The 27,429-nt window shown below is 42.5% G+C and overlaps 1 protein-coding gene and 1 pseudogene across 7 annotated transcripts in view; one reads left to right on the top strand and one right to left on the bottom strand.

Moving 5' to 3' along the window:
* Nucleotides 1-6,004, bottom strand: part of Ubap2 (ubiquitin associated protein 2) — a 99,557-nt gene extending 93,553 nt beyond the window's left edge. For all 7 annotated transcript variants that reach the window (XM_020163842.2, XM_020163846.2, XM_020163843.2 and 4 more), the window contains exon 1: nucleotides 5,869-6,004. The gene's annotated coding sequence lies outside the window, so the exon portion shown is untranslated. The remainder of the gene's footprint in view (nucleotides 1-5,868) is intronic.
* A 16,958-nt stretch (nucleotides 6,005-22,962) lies between these two features.
* LOC109686495 (small ribosomal subunit protein uS9-like) lies at nucleotides 22,963-23,434 on the top strand (annotated as a pseudogene).
* Nucleotides 23,435-27,429: the final 3,995 nt, after the last annotated feature.

The following is a 27,429-nucleotide window of genomic DNA, read 5'->3' as shown; positions in this document are numbered from 1 at the left end:
CCTCAAATAAATAACAGCAAATTCTAATAAAACTGAACTATGAATCCGTTTCAGGAATAACAGAGAATATACTACCTAAAGGGGTTTCATTAACGTAATAGTTTGGCTAATCTGGCCTTAGTCCCACACACTAAAAGCACCTTTCAACAGTGTTTCAAAACCTGGAATCTAAGGCTAGAAGTGTGGCCCAAGCACTAGAGCTTCCCGCCTTGTAACTGCTTTAAAAAAATAAATAAATAAATGAAAACAGAACTGAATCTGCAAGACAGTAGTAAGATACATAGAATATTTTTAGTCTCTCCAAGAACCCAAAAACATTCATTTAGCCTATAATAAATTAGCAATTTACTTAACATTGATAAAAATAATCTGAAGTATCAGCAGACGATCTGACAATTATATATGATATATAATGCAGAAAACAATTAAGAAATGACTTAAGATGGAAGTAGTGGTGAACTTCTGTAATTCCAGCACTTAGAGGTCTGAGGCAGAAGGACTGAGTTTAAAGCCATCTTAAAAAAAAAAAAAAAAAACCTGAGCCCTCAATCCTAGCTACTCAGGAGGCAAAGATCAGGAGGATCGAGGTTCAAAGCCAGCCCAGGCAAATAGTTCACAAGACCCTATCTTGAAAATCCCAAACACAAAAATGCCTGGTGGAGTGGCTCAAGGTATAGGCCGAGTTCAAGCCCCAGTACTGCAAAAAAAAAATAAATAAATTTAAAGAAGCCAGGCACCAGTGGCTCACACCTATATTCCTAGCTACTTAGGAGACAGAGATGAGGAGGGTCACGGTTGAAGCCAGCCTAAGCAAATAGTTCACAAGACCCTATCTCAAAAAAAAAAAAAAAAAAACACAAAAAAGGGCCGGTGGAATGCTCAAGGTGTAGGCCCCAAGTTCAAACCCTAGTAACCACAAAAAAAAAAAAAAAAAAAACCCCACACAAAAAAAAGAGCTCATGGAGTAGCTCAAGTGGTAGACTGCCTGCCTAGCAAAGGAGAAGCCCTCAGTTCAAACCCCGGTACCACCAAAAAAAAAAAAAAAAATTATCTTTCAGTAATGTACTTCAGTGATAATACATAAACAAAAGTATTTTGGGAGGATGGCTTAACAGTGCACTTCTGGGTACTGTAATGTTCCACTTCTTGGTTGTTCACTTACTATTTTTTAAAGTTCTATATGTGTTTTCATGCCTTATATACCTTTTATAGAATGTATGCTATATTTTTTAATTAAACAGTTAAGTAGGGTCCCACTTTTAATGAAAGTATAGGACTGGAGGTATAGCTGGAAAAATAGAATGCTTGCCTAGCACTCATTTAGGCCATGGGTTCAATCCCCAGTACTGTAAAAAAAAAAATATATAAACCGGGAGACAGTGGCTCCCCCTTGTAATCCTATATACCTGGGAGGGTGAAATCAGAAGGATCTCAGTTAGAGGGCAGCCCAGGCAAATAGTTCCTGAGACCCCCACCTCCAAAATAACCAGAGCAGGACTAGAGGCTTGGTCAAACTGTAGAGCTCCTACCAAGCAAGTGGGAAACCCTGAGTGTGAACCCCAATCCCACAAAAAAAAGGGGGGAGGGAGAGAGAGAACAAAGGAAAGAAGGAAAAAGGAAGGAAAGAGTAGAATTAAAAAAGGTACAGAGGGAGGGCTGGCAGAATACCTCAAGTGGTAGAGCACCTGCCTAGGAAACATGAATCCTTGAGTTGACACCCCAGAACCACAGAAGTTACAAAGGGATAAAGACATTAACTAACAAGAAGCAATTTTGATAGATATAATACTGTAACTGATTTGATGAGAAGACTAAGACATGTAAAAGATTTTGTGTGCAAATACTAAAAGTAATAGGCAGTGATCATGTATATACAACAGTACTTTAAATGAGAAAGTTTCTATGTGACACCTTAAAGACAAGTTAATAACACCAGCAAGAAACAGCTACAACAAAAGATTTAAATCCAAATGAAGCTGATCCTGTGGCTCAAGTGGTAAGAGCACCTGCCTTGCAAATGTGAAGCCCTGAGTTCAAAACTTCTAAAGAAAAATTGGAATACATAAAATCACAACAAATGAAATTCTCTTCCACAAACAATCATTAAAAGTATTCAACCAAACTTTTCAAAGATTTTGACCCCCTCATATACATCATCCCTATCCCTACCTCTCCGCCTCCCAACCACCCCCAGTGCTGGGGACTGAATCCAGTACCTCCTGCATGCTCCACAGCTCTACCACTGAGCTATACCTCCAGCTCCACATTCCTTACAATTTTTAAAAGGAGAACATTGTCTGCTCCTTAATTCAAGTCTTGTTTTATGCCTCAATTCCAAATACTTAACTGAGTTCCAACTCTTGAGTTCACTAAGTCCGGTATGACAGTATGAAAATGAGTTACCTGAAAATGTAAACACAGATACTACATCCCTTAACCAGAAATTCACAAACTTGGTCTTCAATGCCCGTATCAAGAAATTTCAAAACTAAAATGACTTCCTTTCTTTAAAAAATACAGGGGCCTGGTGCTGGTGGTTCAGGCCTGTAATCCTGGCTACTCAGGATGCAGAGATAAGGAAAATCTCGGTTCAAAGCCAGCCCTAGGCAAAAAAAAAAAAAAAAAAAAAAAGTCACAAAAAAAAAGGGCTAGTAGGGCTAGTAGAGTGGCTCAAGATATAGGCCCTGAGTTCAAACCCCAGTACCACCAGTATGTACTGGAGACATAACTTAATACTCAATGTTGCAGCAAATTAGCATTTGCAAGGCCCTGAGTTCAATTTCCAGCACCAAAAAGAAAACAAAAGGAAGTACAGTACATGGACGAAGTTTGGAAGACACACTGCCAAAAAAAAAAAAAAAAAGGAATATTAATAGCAGCAATTTACATTCTAATTGCAAAATCTGGTAAATTTGGACAAATTCAAAAAAAATGGCTATTTGGTATCTGGATCAAAATTATTTCAAAATTTATACAACAGACTTACATGGGGCTATTCCCTACAGAGATCTCTTTTAGGTTCATCTATACTTTCCATTTTACAAATGGCAAACAGTAACAGAAACAGCTGCTAAAATCTATCAGAGATTACTATTTTACCATCAACACCAGAGATGCCCTAACACTTGTTTTTTAAGGACACTCCATTTACTCAAATTAATAACTAAGAGTGAACTGGTATTTGCTGACACATGAGTTATCTTGCAAGGAGAAATAAACATAAACAAAATATGATTGTTTAAACAGATCTTCACAACTCGTGAATCGATGCGGACTGCTTCTTTGAGCAGGAATTAGCCCTTCATAACACATTTAACACAGACACAGAAAAAGTCTTATAAAAAAGGAATTTTTTTGTTTTTTTTGAGGCAGGGCCTCCCTATGTAGCCCAGACTGGTCACTGCACCAACTTTTTTTTAAATGATGAGTTTAGATTCTGCCACACGCCAATGGCTAACTCCCCTAATCCTAGCTACTCAGGAGGCAGAGATTGGGAGGATCTCGGTTTGAAGCCAGCCCATCCAAAATAGTTCACGATACCCTATCTCAAAAAAAGCACATCTCAAAAAAGGGCTGGTGGAGTGGCTTAAGGTATAGACCCTGAGTTCAGATTCAAGTACCACACAAAAAAGTGCATATTGAAATAACTCCATTCTTATGACCATGCTTTCCCACCATTTCTCCCCTGAACAGTAAGTCATCCAGACAAATACCAAAAGAGACATACCAGGTAAGCCCAGCACAGGCTCCACCAGTTACTGAATAGGGAAAGCAGAGGTGTTGTTCCAGTACAGACTTCTAAAGGAAGGTCCGTGGAACTTCTACTAGTCCAGCCCACATTAAAAGAGAGGCCAGAGGAAACCAGAGCAGCAGGAAACAGGTAGGAGAGGCAGTTACCACAATCCTTTTCCATGGTCTCATTCTCTCCCATGCCACTACTTCTAGTCATATTTTAATCACAACAAAAATCTTCCTTTTGGGGAATGTTTCTTAATTACTAAGGATCAGAGGCAGCAAGGAAGCAAATGGGGGAAATCACAGGTGGTAAAAACACCAGGTTAAAAAGAAAACAATATACCAGGTCAGGGGAGGGGATTATCTCCCAACACACGTGAATTACCAATCAGGTGGAGCACACAGACAGCATAAGGGTTGGGTGGGAAACTAATCATCTTTGCTTAAGAGAAACCTTCATAGCAATGGGAGGATGGCCCTAACTAAGAGGATCCCCAGGCAGGTAAGGTATGTTGGATCATCTGCAAAATTTATTCCCTTTCCTGAGACAGTTGTGGACCAGCTTACCCATCCAATACCTCAGACAGAGGAGAGGTTAAGAATGATGTTCACCTTCCTTCCACCTTTATTTAACAAACCAACACTAAAAAGGACATACAATCGTGGGGGAAGGTGAGGAACACACTAACTAGTAGCATACCCACTGATGGAAAAAGCTTTATCATAGTGGGGAAAAAAAAATATATGAACAGTGTTCACTGGAAAAGTTCACTCTAACCAGGCACCAGTGGCCCAAGCCTGTAACCCTAGTTACTCAGGAGGCAGAGATCAGAAGGTTTGTGGTTAGAGGTCAGCCAAGGCAAACAGTTTGACAGACCCTATTTCGAAAAAACCCTTCACAAAAAAAGGGCTGGTGGAGTGGCTCAAGGTGTAGGCTCTGAGTTCAAACCTCAGTACCACAAAAAAAAAAAATTCACTCTAGGGTGGGCATGGTGGTGCACACCTTATAATTCCAGCAGCCTGTAATTCCAGCACTCAGGAGGTTGAAGAAGGAAGATAAGTTGGAAACCAGAGTGTGCTACATAGTGAGGCTGCCCTGTCTTAAAAGAAGTAAAATAAAATAAAAAGAAAAACTCTGAATTATTAGGATACACAGTGCTGTACAAAGCAAACCTAAAAACTGGCAGACTATATATAACTATATACCTTGGATATAAGGTAGAAACAATAGCCAAAAAAGCTGGAAGTAAACTACAAGATTATGTCAAGCAAAAGATAACAGGAATGATACTAGGATCAACCCTTAGAAAAAACAAGAGTAAGAGAATAGAGTGATGACAGTTAAGATGTCTGGATAACTAATAAGACTGAAAACTCAAGGAGAAAGGTAAGGAAACCGAGTGGAAAGAAAGTGAGTCAGTAGCAAAGAAATCTTAGTTGTAATCCACCAGAGAAAGAATAGCTTTTTGAGTATGTAACAGCGCGCTTTACAGTTTACTAAGGGCTCTAAACCGACATTAAAGTAAACTGACACAAGACTACTACAAGATCCGGGATTGAGGAGGAAAACTGAGTCCCAAATGAGACCAAAGCCCTCCGGAATGAAAAGGACAAGCAGAACTCAGCCATGCCTTCAGGTAAAGCAGGGAAAAGGAAGAGAGCGCATAACTTGGGGCTCTAAAAGAGCCAGTCCCAGAACTAGCGCCAGGCGTAAAAGCAGAACGGTGGTCGGAATGCGAAGGACTGCGTGGCGGGGTAGCTCGGAGCGACCCAAAGGGACTGAGGTGGGGAGGGGGGAAAGAAAAAAACCACACCCTCCAGGACAGAAATCCGAAGGGGGAGGGGAAGGCGCCCCCTGGGGCTGGGTGGGGCCCGGCCAACTAGGATGGGGTAAGGCAGGAAAAAGCACAGGGCAAGCCGAGCGGGAGAGGAAGGCGGGTGTCCAGGCCTGGACATACTAGGGAAGCGTGAAGCCAGAGAGGGAAGCTCGGCCGGGTCCACACGGGTGGGCGGGCGCTGGGGAACCCTGAAGGAGATTGGGAGTTCAGAAGACATAGACCCACATCTAAAAAGCTCACACTGCAACGCTCAAGGTCCTGGAAAAAGAAACCAAGGGGAGAGGGTGGCAATTACCGCTGCTGCTCTCGCTGGACTCGGGACCCGCCGCCACCGCCGCTCGTTACCTGCCAATGTGCCTCTTACAAAGCGGCGGCGGCGGCAGAGGCGGCCCTGCCCGTCACGTGACCTATACGTCACGGGAGAGGGCGGGGCCACAGCCCATAGCGGGCGCGCGCAGATTCCCCTCCCGCCCACAGAGCGCACCGCCTCTTCGAGACACCAATGCTACTCGAATGGGGCGAGGCCAACAGCGCCAGCATGGTGGAGACAAGAGAAAGGAAGAGCAAAGGAGGCTTTATGGCATTTCTCGCACTCGGAGTTATCCGGGTAGTATTACCCACTAATACATGGTACCCACATCTACAGCTTGTTGTCGCGCTGTGATGACCTCATGAGGCACTACAAGCTGCTCCCTGCTGTCACGTGATGTAGGTCAACCACTGAAGGCAAGCTTGGCCTCCAGACGTTGCGGGACGGGACTACGGCCCCCAGCGTGCTGCACAGCAAAGGTACCTCCCATGGTTCGTTAGGTGTACGCTACTGCCGAGACGGAAAGCCGATAAGGCTAACTTCCGGGACTAATACCAGTGCGAGCCACCTGCCAAGTGTCCCAGTGTGGTTCCTGCTGGGAGGCGTGGTCCTGGCGTTGGTTGGGTTCTGCCACCACGTTGCCTGGCTCGCGCCGCCCTGCCCCCAGCGCGGGAAGACGCCAACGGATTGCGGCGGACCCGAAACACGGGGGACATCCTTCAACCTCGAGACTTAAGTGTGGTTAAATGTGGGTCGAGTTCGGCCTTCCCAATTTCCTTCTGCGTGAAAAGACTAACCTTTGCCGTTTATACATTTATTTTTATTATAGCATATAATCAATCTCTTTAGGCAAAGATTGGCCCTGTTTTGACGATAAAGAAAAAGGGGCTCAGAGAATTACTTCCTGGCATAAGAGGCCCAAATAGGTTTTGTGTATCCGAAAACTGAACGACCCACCTCTCAGACCTCCCTTGTTGTTAACTCCAGGAATTAAGCATAAGTGATTATAGTTTAAATACCATAATGTCTTAGAACTTTTTTAAGTATTTCCTCATTTACTGGTCTATTTGATCCTAAAAGGTAGTATCCCAAGAACCAGGAATGTAGTTCAATGGTAGAACACGTGCTTAGCATGCACAAGGCTCTGGGTTCCATTTCCAGCACCAAAACAAAATAATATGTGTAAATACACACACACAGACACAGACACACGCGCACACACACAAGTATCCTAGATTAGTTAGTACCACAGGCTTTATCTCAATTCGAACTCACAGGGTTGTGAAAATTAAATGACACATAGCTCAATTATTTTCACACCCTGTTTGTACCCACAGGGTCCAATAGGTTTAAGTAAGGTGGACAGGGAATTCGCTTATACTGAGCCTGATGCAGGGTATTGTACTAGTTACTAACTTTCTAGTAATATTAATAACTTGTTCTATGCTAAATTACTTTATGGAAATAATTAAAACCTCAAACAGTCCTGTCCAGTTCAAGGGAAATCTTGGTTTTTCATTTGAATTAGTCAAAGAATACTCAGACCATGCCTCTAAACAAATAGAACTTATTATTACTGCTATTCATACATAGATGATCTCTTTCCCCTTTTGCCAGTGAGCTATTTGCCTGGTCAGTTCAGTGTTCCTCCTATTTGTATTCTTGCATTACAAAAATATGTGGGAGAGTCAAAGATAAAAACCACTCAAGAGTCAGACTTAATGGAAAAGCCAGAGAAAAGAATTCTGAAAGAATATAGACAAACCTAAAAACAGTGGCTGGCTGAGGACTGGGGAAAAGGTTTGTGATTGGCACTGTCAGCCAAAAGAGACTCCTGTATTTTAATGTTTTGTTTTCTTACATGGAGAAGGTTCTGGTACTTCATTAAAGAAGGTGCTTCTTGCTGGGCACCAGTGGCTCACACCTGTAATCGTAGCTATTCAGGAGGCAGAGATCAGGAGGATCACCAGTTGAAGCCAGATGGGGCAAATAGTTCGAGAGACCCTATCTCAAAAAACCCATCACAGAAAAAGGGCCGGTGGAGTGGCTCAAGGTGTAGACCCTGAGTTCAAGCCCCAGTACCATAAAAACAAACAAAAAAACTTTGTATATATATATATTAAAACATCCTTGTCAAACAGGGCATGTGACATCCTACAGTCATAGTTGCTTAGGAGGCTGAGACAGAAGGGTCACTAGTTCAAAACTACACAGCAAAACCCTGTTCCAAAAAACATCCAAATAATCAAATAAACAAGCCTTGCATGGTGATACAGGCCTGTAATCCTAGCACTCAAGAATCTGAGGCAGGAAGACTGTGATTGAGGCCAGCCTGAGCCTGTATCAAAAACAAAACAACCAAACACCAGAACCAAAAACAAGACACCCAGTTAAAAAATACTTTGAGCCAGGCACCTGTGGCTCGTGCCTATAATCCTACTACTCAGGAAGCAGAGATCAGGAGGATCAAGGTTCCAAGCCAGCCCAGGCAAATAGTTTGCAAGATCCTATCTCAAGAAAACCCATCACAAAAAAGGACTGATGGAGTGACCGAGATGTGGGCACCAAGTTCAAACTCCAGTACTGAAAAAAAAAAAAAGATGCTCTGGAGGGGAGAGGGAGGTGGCGGAGTGGGTGATAAGGGAGGGGGTGAGGGCAGGGGGGAGAAATGACCCAAGCATTGTATGCACATATGAATAAAAAAAAAAAAAAAGATGCTCCATTTAAGATTAAGTTTAGGGCTGGCAGTGTGGCTACAGTGGTAGAACACCTGCCTGCCCTAAATTCAAGCACCAGTACAGCCAAAAAATGATTAGCTGGGCATGGTATTGACACACATGTAATCCCATTAGTGGAGAGGCTGAAACAGAAGGACCATGAGTTCCAGTCCAGCCTGGGCTACATAAATGAGATCTGTCTCAAAAAGGGAGGGCCAGGCATGGTGGCCCACAACTCTAATCCCACCATTCTGAAGAATAAGGAAAGGAAGGGAGGGAGAGGGGAGAAAGCCAGGAAGAAAGAAAAGGGAGGGGCTGAAAGTTACTCAGTGGTACAAGAAGTGATTACTCATGCCCAAGGCTTAAAAAAAAAAAAAACTGCCCCCACCCAAAAAAAGCAAAAATGTCTACCTTTTCTGTGTTGGCCACAATGTGTTCATTGCTTTCATTAAATTATCATTATCATTTACTAGGAAGGAATACTACTCAGGATCTAGGATCAGAGAAAATAAAGGCATCAAAGCCCTGAAACCTCACTGGTTATAGTTATTATGACCTAGATACAATAGAACTATGCTTTTACAGTAGTCATCCCCCCAGGAGATATCACTTCCCTTTTCCACCTAGTCTAAGTTTTAAGACATTAACTCTGAAATTATAATGTCACATCCTGTGGCTGCAAAGGACATCACTATCCCTTTTACAAGTTTTTTGTTTGTTTAAATCTTGGCTGAACTGAAGTGAAAGCTAATATGATGGAGAATACACTGGAGAAATTCTCAGAAGCCTGGGTTCTGAAGTCTATACACAGGGGAGACAATAAGGCAAGTACATAATCATTCTTAGATGAGACCCATGCTCAGAAACGATCAGTAATAAATGGCTGACATTTGAGAAGATACCATCAAGGTATATAAACTCCAGCAGCCTGTAATCCTAGCTACTCGGGAGGCAGAGATCAGGAGGACCAAGGTTCAAAGCCAGCCCAGGCAAGTAGTTTGCAGGACCTTATCTCAAAAAACCCTTCACAAAAAAGAAGTGGAGTGGAGGAGTGGAGTGGTTCAAGGTGCAGGCCTTGAGTTCAAACCTCAGTACCACCAAAAAAAAAAAAAAGTACATAAACTTCAAAGCAGAATTACCACAACCTAGATAAAACTAATCAGACTTAAAGTCTAATTTGCTCACAGGAAAATAAACATAATCAAATCCCACTTGAAAAACGATAGTCTTTATAGAATGACAGTCTTTATAGAATCTTGGAAAAAAAAAAGAGAAAAAGCTTTAAAAAGCAAAAATGTACTGTGTGTTGGGAAAGTGTGGTCTGACCGGCACATGGAACATTCTGGTCCCCTTACCAGCAATCTGCCTTAATAGATGGAGATGAGTATTCAATGTTTATTAGCCATAAAGATAAGCCAAGACCCCCTGACCTGGGTTCCATGCTGACAGACAACTTTCTGATTAAATTTTGGCTTCTCATTAAGACTTCACTAGAGGGACTGGTACAAGCCTTGAGTTCAAACCACAGTACTACCAAAAAAAAAAGACTTCACCAGAGAAATAAATGTATTATTGACCAGAGGACCGTATGTTATTTTGCTTGACCTAAAATTAGTATACTGTCAATGACAATTTGGAATATCCCATTAGTTTCTAGTGTTTATAATTATGGCCAGCTGAGTGTGAGAATGCTAATCTTTGAATCTGGTACCCAAAACACTACCACTCTGTGAGGCCTGTTTGGAATAGCCAAAAAGACTGTAGTAACTTTATATTGTCTCATTTCCCTAGAAGTCTACCAAGTTCCCATCTAACTCTACTAATTAATCACTTATCTTTGGGCTGATTAATTAGCCCTTTGGGGAAAGGCGGATGTAGCTCACTGAGAGGCCCTGAGATTAATACCCAGCACCAAAAAGAAAACAGGCAAACAAAAAAATCCTTTCTAGACCTATTTTTTTCATGTTTAGAAAGAAGCTAAATTCTGCCTACTTTACAGGGCAGTATCAGGTTCATGCAAAATAATGCATATCAGAAACTTCAGAAAATAAACTATAAAAATTATGGGTAGCTGAGGGTATACCTCAGTGTTAAAAGTGCTTACAAAGCATATAAAATCCCCAGTACAAAAAAAGTATATATATATATACTTTTATATGTATATACATTTTATATGTATATACATACATATATACATAAGCATTATTACCAAGAAGAATATTATTTGGTTATACCAGTATTTATATAGTCCTAGTCAATGGCTAAGGCTTAGGTTCCAGAGGAATTCAGGAAGACCTGAATTCTAGAACAGATTAGCAAACTGTAGCCAGTGAACCAAATTCAACCTACTCCATTTATGAATGACCCACTGGCTACGAACATTTTTTGTTGTTGTTTTGGTTTTGCTGGGACTAGGGTTTGAACTCAGGGCTTTGCACTTACAAAGCAGGCAATCTACTACTTGAGCCACATCTCAGTCCAATTTTGCTCTGGCTATTTTTTTAGACATGGGATCTCACAAACTATTTACCTGGGCTGGCCCTGAACCGTGATCCTCCCTATCTCAGCCTTCCAAGTAGCTAGGATTATAGGTGTGAGCCACCTGCACCTAGCTAAGAATGGTTCTTACATTTTGAAAGAGCCACGGGGGGGGGGGGGAATCAAAATAGTATTATTTATGACATACAAAATTTATATAAATTTCAACTTGTGTCTACTAAGTTTTGTTGGAATACAGCTATCTTTATTTATGTATTGTCTATGGCTGCATTTGTGCTATAACAGATTTGAAGCCAGGCTGCCAGTGGCTCACGACTATAGTCCTAGCTACTCAAGAGGCAGTGATCAGGATTGTGGTTCAAAGGCAGCCTGGGCAAAATAGTTCAGGAGACCCTATCTCAAAAAAAAAACTCACCACAAAAAAAAATGAATGGCTCAAGGTGTAGGCCCTGAGTTCAAACCCCAGTCCACAAAAAGAAAAAAACAGATTTGAGCAGTTGCAACAGAGACTGGGTGGCCCACAAAGCCTAAAACACTTACTGTGTGACCCTTTATACAAAACATTGCTAACCCCTGTTCTTGAAAAATGTATGTGTGTGACCTAAGGCAAAGTATTTAATCTCATCCTACCTCAATTTTCTTATCTGCCAAATGGAAGTAATAATTACTTTGAAGCACTGTTGTAGAATTAGAGTTGAATTATACCAGGCACAGAGGGAGCCACCTACAAATCAAGTTACTCTGGAAGCTGAGGCAGAAGGATCTCAAGTTCAGGGATAGACTGAGCAACTTTGCAAGACCCCATTTCAAACAACAACAAAAAAAAGTGTTGAGTTTTGCTTTGTCTTACTTTTAAATTTTTCTTATTAAATAAATTATGTTCACATTACCATGATCAGGTAAACACTATTGACTTTTTCTTTTTTTTTTTTTTTTTTGTGGTACTAGGGTTTGAACTAAGGACTTTGTAGCTTGGTAGGCAAGCAGTCTACTATACAAGCCACATCTCCAGACCACTGTTGACCCTTGAGTCAATTTATGTCTTCTATGGTAGCATTTACTTTCCAATCTCGAAAAAAAACCATCAGCAATAAAGGACTTGTGGAGTGGCTCAAGGTATAGGCCATGAGTTCAAACCCCACTAGTGTGTGGGGGGATCCTTCTTCTCAATTCCTTATTTTGTCTGTGTCTAAATTCTTTCTCTGATGATAACAAGAACCTGAAAACACTAGGGAGAGTTGTCTATATGCTCTATCTCTAAGACCGCCCTAGCCTTCACCATCAGCAATAATTGCACTGAAAAATACTAAAATAAATAAATAAAAAGCCAAGCTGGCACCTGTGGCTCACACCCATAATCCTCTCTATTTGAGACTCAGAATGGATGGTGGTTCCAGGCCAACCTGGGCAAATAGTTCAAAAGACCCCGTCTAGGGCTGGGGGCATGGCTCAAGTAGTAAAGAGCCTGTTTCACAAAAGACCGCACCTAAACGGAAAAATTTGGCGTTGGTGGCACGTGCCTGTGATCCCATCGATGGTGGTAAGCTTACAATAAGAAGATCGCAGACTAGGCCAGCCTGGGCAAAAAAGCTGGACCCTATTTCCAAAATAACCAGAGCAAAAAGGGCTGAAGGCATGGCTCAAGTATTAAAGTACCTGCAAAAGTGTTAATCCCTGAGTTCAAACCCCAGTAACCTTGAATTGTGCCCAAAGCCTTCATGGTGTCCTTGTCAAAGTTTTTAAAAAAACTTTTTTGCAGTACTAGGTTTTGAACTCAGGGCCTATGTGCTTGCTAGGCAGATGATCCATCACTTGAGTCATGCCCTAGTCACTCCTCAAAGTTTTCTTTTTTTTTTTTTACCCCCTCCATACCACTCTCAAAGTATGTTGTTTTTTTGGTGGTACTGGGGTTTGAACTCAGGGATTCACACTTTGGTAGGCAGGCACCCTACTAATTGACCCACTTCACTAGCCCTATTAATTTTTGCTATTTTCAAGATAGGGTCTACAGAACTATTTACCTAGGGCTGACCTGGAACTGTGATTCTCCTGATCTCTGCCTCAAGCAGGATTACAGAGATGAGCCACTGGTGCCTGGCTTCCTCAAAGCATTTTTTTTTTTTTTGCGGTACTAGGGCTTGAACTTGGGGCCCACACCTTGGTCACTCCATCAGTCCTTTTTTGTGATGGGTTTTCTTGAGATAGGATCTTGCAAACTATTTGCCTGGGCTGGCTTGGAACCTTGATCCTCCTGATCTCTGCTTCCTGAGTAGTAGGATTATAGGCACGAGCCACAGGTGCCTGGCTCAAAGTATTTTTTAACTGGGTGTTTTGTTTTTGGTTCTGGTGTTTGGTTGTTTTGTTTTTGATACAGGCTCAGGCTGGCCTCAATCACAGTCTTCCTGCCTCAGATTCTTGAGTGCTAGGATTACAGGCCTGTATCACCATACAGGGCTTGTTTATTTGATTATTTGGATGTTTTTTTGGAACAGGGTTTTGCTGTGTAGTTTTGAACTAGTGACCCTTCTGTCTCAGCCTCCTAAGCAACTATGACTGTAGGATGTCACATGCCCTGTTTGACATATATATATATATATATATATATATATATATATGCACAAAGTTTTTTTGTTTGTTTTTATGGTACTGGGATTATAGGCCTGGCTACCAGTGCCCAGCTATGCAAATTTTTTGATACTCCTTTCTTCATGAGGTGGAGCTTAATCCCCCGACTTAATTTCCTTAACATTGACTACTAGATTTAGTAACTTTCCACTGGTGAGATATGGCAAACACCACCTTAATGAAGTGATCAGATATAAACAGCATGGTAAAAACTCATGTTGAAGCTAGGCACCAGTGACTCACTCCTATAATCCTAGCTACTCAGGAGGCAGAGATCACGAGGATCACAGTTCAAAGCCAACCTGGGCAAATAGTTCACAAGACCCTATCTTGAAAACATCCTTCACAAAAAAGGGGTGGTGGAGTGTCCAAAGGCATAGCCCTGAATTCAAACCCCACTATCCTCCCCTCCCAAGAAAAAAAAAACAACTCATGTTGAGCTGGGTGTGGATGCACACACCTGAAACCCCAGCACTCATGAGTCAGGAGGATCGCAAGCTCGAAGTCAGCCTGTTCTATAGCAGACCCTTCCTCAAAACAAGCAGCTGGGTGCTGGTGGCTCATACCTGTAGTCATAGCTACTCAGGAAACAGAAATCAGGAGGGTCACGGTTTGAAAACAGCCTAAGCAAATAGTTCACAGGACCCTATCTCAAAAACAAAACAAAACAAAAAAATCACAAAAAAGGGCTTGTGGAGTGGCTCAAGGTGTATATCCTGAGTTTAAGCCTCAGTACCACAAAAAAAAAAAAAAAAAAAAGAGTGTTAGTGATGAAGAACAAGGAAAAACTGGCAATCTGTTACATAGAACAGAAAGAAGAGATTTAAGGAGACGGAGACATGATAACGCATTTATTATAAGAGACTGGCTCATGTGATTCTGGAGGCTAAGAACGCCCGCCCACCATTAGCCATCTGTAAACTAGAGGCCCAGGAAAGCTGGAGGTGGTGTTCCAGTCCAAAGCTGCAGGAGTGTAGATATCCAAGGACAAGAGAAGATGGATGTCCCTGCTCAAGCAGAGCGAGAGCAAACTTACCCTTCTTCCACCTTCTTACTCTGTTTAGATTCTCAAGGGATTACATGATGCTTACCTATATTGATGAAGACATCTTTATTCAACCTACTGATTCAACTATCTCTTCCAGAAACCCCACACAGATACACCAGAAATGTTTTATCAGCTGTCTGTGTGTCCCTTAGCCCAACCAAGGTGACACATAAAATTAACTGTCCTAGTTGTCATGCCTAAAATATTGGGACTGAGATAGACCAGATTCAAACTATATGTCTCCTATCATTAATATACTAGGAAGAAACTTCACAACAAGACCCAAGAGAGAAAAATTAATGAGATAATCTAAGCAGGAGCTGATGCTGGTGACTCACACCTGTAATCCTAGCTACTCAGGAGGCAGAGATCAGGAGGATCTCAGTTCGAAGCCACCCTGGACAGTAGTTCACAAGACTCTTTTTTTTCTTTTTTTTTTGTGGTACTGGGGCTTGAACTCAGGGCTTTCACCTTGAGTCACCCCACCAGCCTAGTTTTTTGTGATATGGTTTTTTTAATATAGGGTCTCGTGAACTAATTGCTCAGGCTGGCTTCAAACTGTGATCCTCCTCATCTCTGCCTCCTAAGAAGCTATGATTACAGGTGTGAGCCAATGGCGCCTGATGCAAGACCCTGTCTTGAAAGTGCCCAACACAATACAGAGCTGGTAGAATAGCTCAAGTGGCAGAATACCTGCCAGCAAATATGAGGCCTGAGTTCAAACCCCAATCCCACCAAAAAAAAAAAAAAAAAAAAGAGCGAGAAAGAGCAGTTCTCTTCTCTGACCTTGCCTGCTTGCCCACATAAGTATGTTCTGAAAATGGAGTGAGAATGTATTAAAAGCTGGGCACTGGTGGCTCACGCCTTGTAATCCTAGTGACTCAAGAGGCAGAGATCAGGAGGATCACCGTTTGAAGTCAGCCTGGTCAAATAGTTCCTTGAGACCCTATCTTGAAAAACCCCTTCACAAAAAAGGACTGGCAGAATGGCTCAAGGTGAAGGCCCTGAGTTCAAACCACAGTACTGCCAAAAAATAAGTAAAAAGCAAAATTAGCTGGGCATGGTGTTTCAAGGCTATAATCCCAGCTCTCAGGAAGCTAAGTCAGGAGGATCCAGAGTTTGACAACAGCCTGGTCTACTTAGTGAGACCCTATCTCAAAAAAAACAAAAGCTCAAAATTTGGGCACTGGGTGGGGTGGTCTGTCTCAATGACAGATGCACAAGGCCTTAGGCCTAATTCCCAGCAACTAATAGACCTGAACCTAAATGGAGGACTGCTTGCAGGAGAGAAACTAGAGGAAGGGGGAGGAGAACAAGGGAGAGTTAAGGGGGAGGCAGAGGAGCGTATGAATGTATGAATAGGATCTAAGTACTGTATACACGTGCAGAAATGTCATAATGAAACCCATTATCTTGTACAAAAACAGTTCTTAAAAAAGCAAAACTGGGGCACTGGGTGTATAGCTCAGTGGTAGCGTACATGCTTTCATATACAAAGCCCTGGGTTCAATCTCCAGCACCAAAAAGAACATTTAAAATTTGGGGCTGGACTGTTTGCTCAGTGACAGAGTGTATGGTTAGCGTGCATGGAGACCTGGGTTCAATCTCCATCATAATTGTCATTATTATATAATCTTTTTTTTTTAAATCCTGTATTTTAAGAACAGCATAATTACTCTGCCTATTTCAAGGCCAGAGCTCTTTATTATTAATTAATTTATTTAATTGTTTTATTATTCATACGTGCATACAAGGCTTGGGTCATTTATCCCCCTGCCCCCACCCCCTCCCTTACCACCCACTCCGCCCCCTCCCGCTCCCCCCCCTCAATGCCCAGCAGAAACTATTTTGCCCTTATCTCTAATTTTGTTGTAGAGAGAGTATAAGCAATAATAGGAAGGAACAAGGGTTTTTGCTGGTTGAGATAAGGATAGCTATACAGGGCATTGACTCACATTGACTTTCTGTGTGTGTGTGTTACCTTCTAGGTTAATTCTTTTTGATCTAACCTTTTCTCTAGTACCTGTTCCCCTTTTCCTATTGGCCTCAGTTGCTTTAAGGTATCTGCTTTAGTTTCTCTGCGTTAAGGGCAACAATGCTAGCTAATTTTTTAGGTGCCAGAGCTCTATCCTACCTGTCCCCCTTTATTTCTGTCTCCTACCCACTGGAGCATCTCTGCTCCTGCATCCAAGAACTTCATGACTCTGCATCTTTGATTTCCCATGATTCTCTCTCCCCCACACCCCGCCGCCCCCCCCAAAAAAAAACCTATCTACAGTGAGCTTTTTTTCCCTCCTGTTACTACTGAACATAACTGTGGGCGATTGGAGATGCAGAAAGGACAAACGATAGATGACAGACATGCAGAAAGTTGGGACCAGGTGTGTTGGGCGCTCAGATGGAAACGCACAACAGCCTCATTACTTCTTTTCTCTAGTAATTTTTTTTTTTTTACTTCGCTTCTTTATTCTTTAAGGCCTTACTTCTTCACTGTGCTTTAAAACGTTGCTTCTTTTCTGTTCTTTAAAGTCTCTTTCCTTAGACCTGGGTTGTCCCATGTTTTCTTTCAATCTCTCCTAAAGTCTTGGCCCTCAAACTTGCACTGTTCCATGTTCTCTCTTTAGCTTTCTTAAAGTCTCGGTGCTCAGACTTGCAAACAAACAACAGCAGCCTCGTTTAAAAACTGCATTAGCATAACTCTTAAAGTCTCAGTCCTTAGACTAGCACTGTCCCATATTCTCTTTAGCTTGCTTTTCTTTAGCTTTTCTAAAATCTATGTATAAAGTTCTAAGTGCAGAAAGCTGCTCTGGTGGAGACACACAACTGACACAATTAGTGGCAGCCAATCAAAATCCCCCATCAAAAACCCTCCCTTCAGCAGTCTTTTATATCCAGTGGTAAACAAGGAGATGGGGCAACTCCTGAGGGGTACAACATTGTAACAAGACGCTGAAGGTAAACAATTTAGGAAAAGCAGCTGTGCTAAATTTTGCCTAGCCTTCTCATAATCTGTTTCTCACACTTATCTCCCCACAGCCCAAATCTCACTTCCTCAGCAGGCTCATCTCTCCAGATAATCCTAATCTTCACTAACTACTGCGCCCTCACCATCATCTCACAATTGGAAACTGTACTGTGTAACTCTTCCTTTGTGTAGGTTTTGCCATTCAAACATGCCAGGCATGGTGGTTCAGGCCTGTAATCCCAGCCTTCAGTAGCCCGAGGAAGGAGGATCTCAAGTTCAAGACCAACCTGAACTATATATAAAGACCTTGTCTCAAAAATAAAGAAGACTATAAATTATTTTGGGAGCAGGAAAACATATTTTGTATTTGTTCTAAATTCCCCATGGTTTATCCTAAATGGGATACTTTCCTTCCCACAGAAACTGAAGGAGGTACTATCATCACCTTCCCCACCTTTCAGAAAGAGTTCGTTCACAGTCATACTGCTGCCAAGTAGTAGAGACAGGCTTCAAGCACAAGTCCACTAACTCCAAACATGTGCTTTATTTTCTCCAACACCATTTGTCTCGTTTTGCCTGTCTCTCTCCCCTCTGGACTCTAAGCTTCTTGAAGAAAAGGTCTATAACTTCATGTGTTTGTTTCTAGCACCTAGTATAGTATCTAGCTTGTAATAAGCATACTCAATAAATATTTTTTTGTTGGGACTGGGGTTTCAACTCAGGGCTTTGCACTTGTAAAGCAGGCACTCTACCTCTTGAGCCTTTGCCTCTAGTCCATTTTGCTCTGAGTATTTTTGGAGATAGAATCTTTAAAACTTTTTGCCTGGGCTGCTCTGGAAGTGAGATCCTCCTAATCTCAGTCCCTCATGTAGCTAGGACTATAGGCGTGAGCCACTGGCCTCCAGACTTAAACTCAGTAAATATTTTAAAAATGAAGAACGACGTGGCTGGGCACCAGTGGCTCACACCTATAATCTTAGCTACTCAGGAGGCAGAGATCAGGAGGATTGTAGTTCAAAGCCAGTCTGGGCAAATAGTTCTAAGAGACCCTATCTTGAAAAACCCTTCACAAAAATAGGGCTGGTGGAGTGGCTCAAGGTGAAGGCCCTGAGCTCAAGCCCCAGTACCAAAAAAAAAAAAAGAATGATGTGCTCAAAAAGCACATCAAAGAATGATGTGCTCTTTTGCATTTCTACATTTTGCATATGAGAGGTAGAAACCAATGGACACCCACGTATATATCTAAATTAGAATTTAGAAAATTCTAGAGATGGAAGGAATCTGAGGCAAGTTTGACCTCTGGTTTACTATATGCTTGCTATGTATTCAGCTGTGTTCTGCTTGTTGTGAACAATTTTTTTTGTAGTATTGGAATTTGAACTCAGAACCCACACGTCAATCTACTCCACCAGCCCTTTTTTTGAAATAGGGTCTTTTTTTGAAATAGGGTCTTGAGAACTATTTGCACAGACTGGCTTTGCATTGAGATCCTTCCAATCTCTGCCTCCTGAATAGCTATGATTATAGGCATGAGCCGCCAGCACCAGCACTCAAGTTCTGGAAACAATTTTAAAAGTGGGAAGATGTAGGGGTGTAGCTTAATGGTAGAGAACTGCCTCCCTGGCACCATACACATACACAAAAATTTAAATCCTTGACATAATGTTTCACAATGCTAGCATGATATACTAACAAAACCAAAGCCAAAACCAAAAAATAATGAAAGGAAGCAGGGCTGACTAGGAGAAGCTGGGTTGGCAGATATCCCATGGCAGAGAATTAAGACCAGTTTGGCTGAAGGGACTACTCTTTTAGAGTCAATATAAAGTTATAGAGGTCAGCAGTATTTGTGCAATGTCTTGCATGCCAGGCTAAAGAGTTTAAAAAAAAAAAAAAAGGCCTGGCAGAGTGGCTCAAGAGTTAACAGTGCCTGCTTAACAAGCATGAGGCCCTGAGTTCAAATTCCAGTGTTGACAAAAAAAGCTTCCTTTGGAAGCTGGGAGTGTGGTTCAGTGGTGGCAGAGCACTCGTCTGGCATGCATGAGGGCCTGGGCTCAATCCCCAACACCACGGGGGGTGGAGGGGGGGAGGTGGGGGAAAGAATAATTTATTTCCTCTTGTTAGTAATCCCTGTTAAAATGCTTTTTCCATAAGAATTCAAGTGTCAGTAGGCATGTCTACTAACAAGTAGACAGGAGAAGCAGAAAGGCCTCCTTAGAGACACTGAGGAATTAAGCTGTAATGGTGGAATGACAGGTGGTGAGGGTGATGTTTTAAATGAGGAAGCCACCCCCCTCAGATCCTCTGCTGCTCATATGGCACCACTTCTGCCAACTTGAGGGTGGGCCAGCTGTGGTCGCTAAAGAAAGAATATTTTCCCTTGCATGTCAAATTTATTAAACTTCAGCAAATCTTTTGTTGCACTTCCAAGAACATACAAATGGTGGTTGCGAAGAAACCTGCTCTGATGAGTCTGAGTATAATTCCAAGTCCAACTGTGGAAGAAAATATATCTCCCACAGCATACTAAGGAAGGCAGGTAGTGGGGGGTGGAGGTGGGGAAGTCACTCCACAACCTGTTCAGCTCAGGGCTGGTGGAGTGGCTCAAGCGGTAAGAGCACCTGCCTAGCAAGTGTGAGGCCCTGAGTTCAAACCCCAGTGCCACCAAAAAAAAAAGGAAAACCTGTTCAGCTCAGACCTTCCTTGACATTCCCCCAACCAAACGCTAATCTCCCAGCAGCTCAGGCCATTCCGGGCCAAATATAGTTCAGTATGGCCTTTTGTAGGAACAAAATGGCTACACCTGTTGTCTTCCTAAAGCAAGCTGGAATGCCTTTGGGTTGAAGGATATACCACAATACATTTGACTTTTCTGACACTGGGCACTGCTACAAGGAAAATTTTGAAGTCATCAATCTAGGAAATGATTCCTGAGCTCATCTTTGGCTTCCTGGCAGACAAGGAAATATTTTTCTTTTTTTTTAAGTTTAGCAAGGATATATTTTAGTAAAACAGGATCAAGTAGGGAGAAGTAGGAAAGGGAAGGAGAAGTATCTCCAGCTTTACATGCAAGAGATGGGAATGAAGAACACTCCCATTATTTTTATTTGGTGGTACTAGGATTTAAACTCATGGCCTCCCGATTGCTAGGCAGGTGCACTCTACCACTTCAACCACTCCACCAGTCCTTTTTTGTGTTGAATATTTTCGAGATGGGACTGATCTCTGCTTCCTGAGTAGCTGGGATTATAGGTATAAACCACCAGCACCTGGCTCATTATCTTTAATTTATTTATTTTTGTGGTGCTAGGGTTTGAACTCGGGGCCTACATCTTGAGCCACTCTGCCAGGCCTTTTTTGTGATGGTTTTTTCGGGATAGGGTCTCTTGAACTATTTGCCCAGGGTTGGATTGGAACCATGATCCTCCTGTAGCTAGGATTACAGATGTGAGCCACTGGCACACTGCTCACTTACTATCTTTACTTAAAGAGGAAAATCTGAGGCCCCAGAGAGGTTAGCTGTTACTTTGTCTCTTCTTGGCCTACCCCATCCACAAGCAACTATTTTTGTCTCCTAAATGCCTCTATAAAGTGAAACAATTAATTATATTAGAGACAATGAATCTTTAAGGCATTCATAACAGGTAAACATGTAGAAATTCTTTTTTTTCTTTTTTTTTTTGGGCAGTACTGATGTTTGAACTCATGATCTCACACTTGCTAAGCAGACACTATACCACTTGAGCCACTCTATCAGCATCATTGAAACTATTTTTCTTTTGGTGATACTGGGGTTTGAACTCAGGGACTCATGCTAGTAGGCAGACACTATCACTTGAGCCATTCTGCCAGCCCTATTTTTGTCTTGTGCTGGGGCTCAAATGCAGGACCTTATGCATGGTGGGCAAGCACTCTCTCATGGAGCAGTATCTCTAGCTTTATAAATTCTTTAAGTGTACACAAATAGAGGAAGCAGGGTACAAACTAAAGCTCAGAGAGGGAAAACTTTGCAGCATGTAAAGACTGAAATCTCTTGGTGAGGAATGAAAAGATTGAAGTTTTTCTTTTACCAAGTTCAAATTCCTGAAAGAATTTTTTTTTAAGTACTGGGACTTGAACTCAGGGCCTTGAGCTTGCTAGACAGGCATGCTACCAATTTGAGCCACTTAGCCAGCTCTTTTTTGCGTTAGGTTTTTTTAGAGATAGGTCTCTTGAACTATTTGGCCTAGATTGACTTTGACCCTCAATCCTCCAGATCTCTGCCTCCTTGAGTAGCTAGGATTACAGGTGTGAGCCACTAATGCCCATCCTAAGAGAGATTTTTAAAGAGCCTAGCTCAGTTTAAAAGGTCAGATAATGCTGTAGGCCTCTGATGCACCTCCAACAACTGTCAGGGCCTTAAAAAGAGACGCTTACAAGTTGGACTTGGTGCATGCCTGTAATCCTAGCACTTGAGAGGATTAAGATTTTGAGTCCACCCTGAGCTACATAGAGGGATCTTGTCTCAGAAAAGAGAGGGAGAGAGTGTGCTCCAGGACCAGGTGTGATTCTATTCATAACATCATTACTAGACACTTTTTAGGGCTTTGTGGCCTTTGGATTCCTGAAGGGAGGTCAAATAATACTGTAACTATCCTGTTTCCTGGTTCCTCTAGGGATCTCTTTGAGAGGCGTGACCAGGGTAAGAAGTGAAGACTATCAGGACTGGGTGTGGTGGTGCACATCTATAAAACTGGTACTTGGGAGGCTGAGGTATGATCATAAATTTGAGGCCAACGTGGGCTACATAGCAAGACCCTGTCTCAAAAAAAAATAAAAAGGAAGCCAGGAATTGGTGGCTAACAACTGTAATCCTATCTACTCAGGAGGCAGACATCAAGAGGATTACGGTTTGAAGCCAGCCAGGTAACTAGTTCACGAGATCCTATCTTGAAAAAGCCCTTCACAAAAAAGGGCTGGTGGAGTGGCTCCAGGTGTAGGCCCTGAGTTCAAGCCCCTCCCCCTCCAAAAAAGAAAGAAAAATTAAAAACAAACAAAAAAAAAACCACAAGCTGGGTGCCAGTGGTTCAAGCCTATAATCCTAGTTGTACAAAAGGCTAAGATTGGGAGGATGGAGGCTTCCGGCCCTGGAAAATAGCTCAAGAGACCTTCTCTCAAAAATACCCAACAAGCCTTTTCCGGTTGCAGAGCCGCACGGTGTGGAGTTCAAGTTTTCGTTCGCCGCCATGCCGTCCAAGGGTCCGCTTGCAGTCTGTGCAGGCCTTCGGACGCAAGAAGACCGCCACGGCCATGGCGCACTGCAAACGTGGGAATGGCCTCATCAAGGTGAACTGCGTCCCCTGGAGATGATCGAGCCGCGCACGCTGCAATACAAGTTACTGGAGCCTGTCCTGCTTCTGGGCAAGGAGCGGTTTGCTGGTGTGGACATCCGGGTGCGTGTGAAGGGTGGTGGTCATGTCGCCCAGATATACGCTATCCGTCAGTCTATCTCCAAAGCCCTGGTGGCCTAATACCAGAAGTATGTGGATGAGGCTTCTAAAAAGGAGATCAAAGATACCCTGATCCAGTACGACCGGACACTGCGACTCCCGTCGCTGCGAATCCAAGAAATTTGGAGGACCTGGTGCCCGTGCCCGCTACCAGAAATCTTACCGATAAGCCTTTCACAAAGATCAGGGGTCACATTTGTAATAAACATTGTGGGATTTTAAGGTTTAAAAAAATGAATAAAAATAAAAATAAAAATACCCAACAAAAGCCAGGCACTGGTGGTTCAAGCCAATAATTCTACCTACTCAGGAAGCAGAAATTAGGAGGACTGAGGTTTGAAACCAGGTGGGGCAAATAGTTTTCGAGACCATATTTGAAAAATACCCAACACAAAAAAGGGCTGGTGGAGTGCCTCAAGAGGTAGAGTGCCTGCCTAGCAAGCATGAGGCCTGAGTTCAAACCCCAGTACATTAAAATAAATAAATGAATAAAAAACAGAATTTCTCTACCAGAAGGAATTAGCCCAGCACTGGTGGCTCATGCCTGTAATCCTAGGAGTCAGGATGCAGAGATCAGGAGGATTGAAGCTCAAAGCCAGCCCAGGCAAATAGTTCTTGAGACCCTATCTTGAAAAAAAAAAGAAAAAAAATCACAGAAAAGGGCTGGTGACGTAGCTCAAGGTGTAGGCTCTGAGTTCAATTCCCCATACTGAAAAAAAAAAAACCAAAACACGGGACTGGGAATGTAACTGGAATCCTCCTGCCTCAGCCTCCTGAGTGCTAGGATTATAGACATGCAAACTGGGTACTTTTCTTATCTAAGCTATGTTGTTAGCATACAGGGTATTTCATAGTTGTTTTGTGGAGAACAGGCATGTGTCAGTAATAGGATGTCTCTGGATTGATGTGGGGAAAAAACTGTTCCCTTTTAGTTGAGGTTTATTTGGCATGCATTCATGCGTGTGTGAGTGTGTGTGTGTGTGTTGGGAATTGAATCTAGGGTCACCCTCATGCTAGGCAAGTGCTAAGCAACATATTCAGTCTTTCTAATTTTGATAGACTTCCTCTTGACTCCAAGATGGGGAATTTCTTGACATTGACACAGGTAGCCACCTTGGTACAAATGCCTTTTGTGGTATGGAAAAACTAAAATTCACTTCATATCTTCCTCTCCCTCTCTACCTTCAATATAGACAACTTCCTTAGTCCCAGACAACTATTGGGACTTGACCCAAAAAAATCAGTCACCAGAATGGCAGACAATCTGGACTTTCCAGTGATACCAGTGAGATAGCATCCTTTCAAAAAGAGCAGTGGTGCCTTTTCTGGATTGTAGATTTTTCTTTCTTTACTAGTGGAGATCGAACTCAGGGCCTCACACTTGCTAGATAAAAGCCTAAATTGTGACTCTTCAGACTGACAATTCTGCCATTTTTATTTCATTTCCTGAAGTCAGGATCAACTCATGAAAAGTTATTAAACAACATGCTGAATGTGAAATTCAACCTTCACTCTGAGCACCAGGGAAACTTTACTGGATTTTATAGCAGCTTTCTGAATTAGGTAGCCAACTGAAAAAAGGAATTTGAAAGTTGTGTACTATTTACAATTGTCTATACATATCCTCCTGAAATGTCAAGATTGTTTATGAAAAGAACTTTTGATAAAGGTAGAGAGGAGCCAGGTGTGGTGGCATTCACCTGTACGCCCAGCACTTGGGAGACTGAGACAGGAGAATCATAAACTGAAGGCCATCGTGGGCTACACAGTGAGATCCTACCTCAAACAAAACAAAAACTAAAAACCAAAAAAAAAAAAAAAAAAAAAAAAAAAGCCCTGAAAGCAAAGCCCAGCATTATGTACCTGTTAATTAGCTATGCTATTAAATTTTACTGTGTGGTCTTGGGTAAGATACTTCCTGTCTCTGGATCTTCATTTTGTAAAACAAAGTGGTTTTATTATAGTCTTTGAAGTCCTTCAACTCCCAAAATCTTAGGTCCTTTATGACTCTAGTTATAAAGAAATCTTAGCTACTTTCTCTAGTTTATAAGTATTTTTCTTGAAATCTCAGGTATAAAACACCTGGGTGGTTTAAGAGACAGCCAGGTGGATTCTGTCCAAAGTGGATTCAATTCAAAGTGTAAAGTTAAAACTTATTGTCAGTCTTGGCCTCCCTCAGTCTGGGAAAACTTCTCTGAGGCTAAACTTTCCAGTATGTGGTGCTCTTTGCCTCTGACTGACAGCTCCAGGTGCTGGTCAGTTCTGGCTGCTTTGTTTAGTAAATAGCCCAGATGCCTTTGTTTAGGAACTTACTGATTCTACCCTACTGAGCCCAGTGCTAGGGGGTGGGGTGGGGGCCTTTTGCTTTGCTTATTTATTTTTTATGTGGGACTGAAGTTTGAACGAAGGGCCTACACCTTGAGCCACTGCACCAGGTAGGCTTTTTGGAGATAGGATCTCCTGAACTATTTGCTTGGGCTGACTTCGATTCTCCTGATCTCTGCCTCCTGAGAAGCTAGGATTACAGGCGTAAACCAGTAATTTTGGCTGAACCAAAATTTCCAAAAACTAAGTGACCTTAGAGCACCCTTTTACTCCCTGCAAAATTTTTCATATGAGGGAAAAAAATCTCAGAGAGGTTGGGCAACTTGCCTAAGGTCCCACAGACACATGATAAAGCTAAGTTAGGTGACAATCCCTAGATCTCAGCAATATAGTATATGTCCTATCTATCAGGGCCCAGTAAGAAACTGACAACAAGATATGGCACAGCACCTCAGAGCCAGAGAGAGTGAAGAGCCCTGATTACTACTGGGCCAGAAGGGAACAAAAGGGAGTAAGTAGAGAGACAAAATGGAAAGCGTCACCTGGCAGCAGACTACAGAGCGCCTTTTAGGAAGATGGAGTGTGCAACGGGGACAAATAACCTCACGTACCTCCTCTTACTGCTGATGTCTGTTGTGTGAATCTACCAGGAGACCAAGGACAAGAAAGCCTGCTGTAGAGACCAGCCATAAGTACTGCTCAGGGCAGAGAGCAGACCTGGAGGAGTAGGAGGAAGTATACAAGTTATCACTTCATTGCCGAATTTCAAACACTATTGTTTTGCTGCCAGGAAACTAAGAGTCCAGAAAACTGCAAGGTAGGGCACAAGCTGTCATATATTGACAGAGGCAGAAGACTGGCCAGGTGAAGGTTTTCAGTTGTTGCTCTGTTCTGTGGCCCAACACTGACTCCACACAGATCTGACAAAGATTCAGATAAACGGCTTAGGCCTTGTCTCAAGGCACCTAAATCTACAGAGGCTGAGGCCTTATCCTTTAGAACTGCTTCTCCAGGAGCAGGCTCCTGGAGATTCACAATGGCAACTTTCTGGAAAACCAAAAGTAACACAAGGTCTGAGGGTGTATCTCAGTGATATAGCAGAATTCTTGCCTAGCATGTGCAAGACTCTGGGTTCAATCCCCAATGCTGCACACACACACAAAAGTGACAGTAGCCAGCTGTTGTGGCACATACTGATAGTCCCAGCTACTTGGAAGGCTAAAGCAGGAGGTGCACTTGAGCCCAGGAGTTCAAGACCAGCTTGGACAACATAGTGAAACTCCATCTCAAAAAAGAAAATGCTGGACTCTGGTGGCTCAGGCCTGTAATCTTAGCTACTCAGGAGGGAGAAATCAGGAGGATTGAGGTTCAAAGCTAGTCTGGGCAAACAGTTTTCAAGAACCTATCTTAAAAAAAAAACAAAACAGGGGTAATGGAAGGAGTAAGGGGGAAAAATGACCCAAACATTGTATGCACATATGAATAAAAGAAAAAAAAAACAAAACCAAAAAACCCCATCACAAAAAAGGGCTGGTGGAATAGTTCAAGGCCCTGAGTTCAAACCCCAGTAACAAAAAAAAAAAAAAAAAGTGACACTAACTTTATGCACATCATGGAGGACCTTGAGCCAGAGGTCTGTTCTAGTACCTGAGATGAGACAGTTTGGAGGGAGTTCAGGAAAGCCTCCTTCCTCACAGTAAGTCACTTCTCTAGGTTCCTCCTGGACTTCATAGATCTCTGGCTATATCCTGTCTTCTTCAGCCCCTCCATCTCCCTTCCCTGAAACCAAAGGAGTCTGGGATGGAGCCAAGCCTCGAGGAGCAAGTTAAACCAGTTTCTGCAGGTCTAGACGTGCCCTGCTAAGAAACAGCCCCTGCC

The sequence above is a fragment of the Castor canadensis genome, chromosome 13 (assembly GCF_047511655.1).
Source record: "Castor canadensis chromosome 13, mCasCan1.hap1v2, whole genome shotgun sequence".
Lineage (NCBI taxonomy): Eukaryota > Metazoa > Chordata > Mammalia > Rodentia > Castoridae > Castor > Castor canadensis.
The sequence above is the reverse complement of the archived record's forward strand: the minus strand, read 5'-3'. Positions and strand labels throughout refer to the sequence as shown.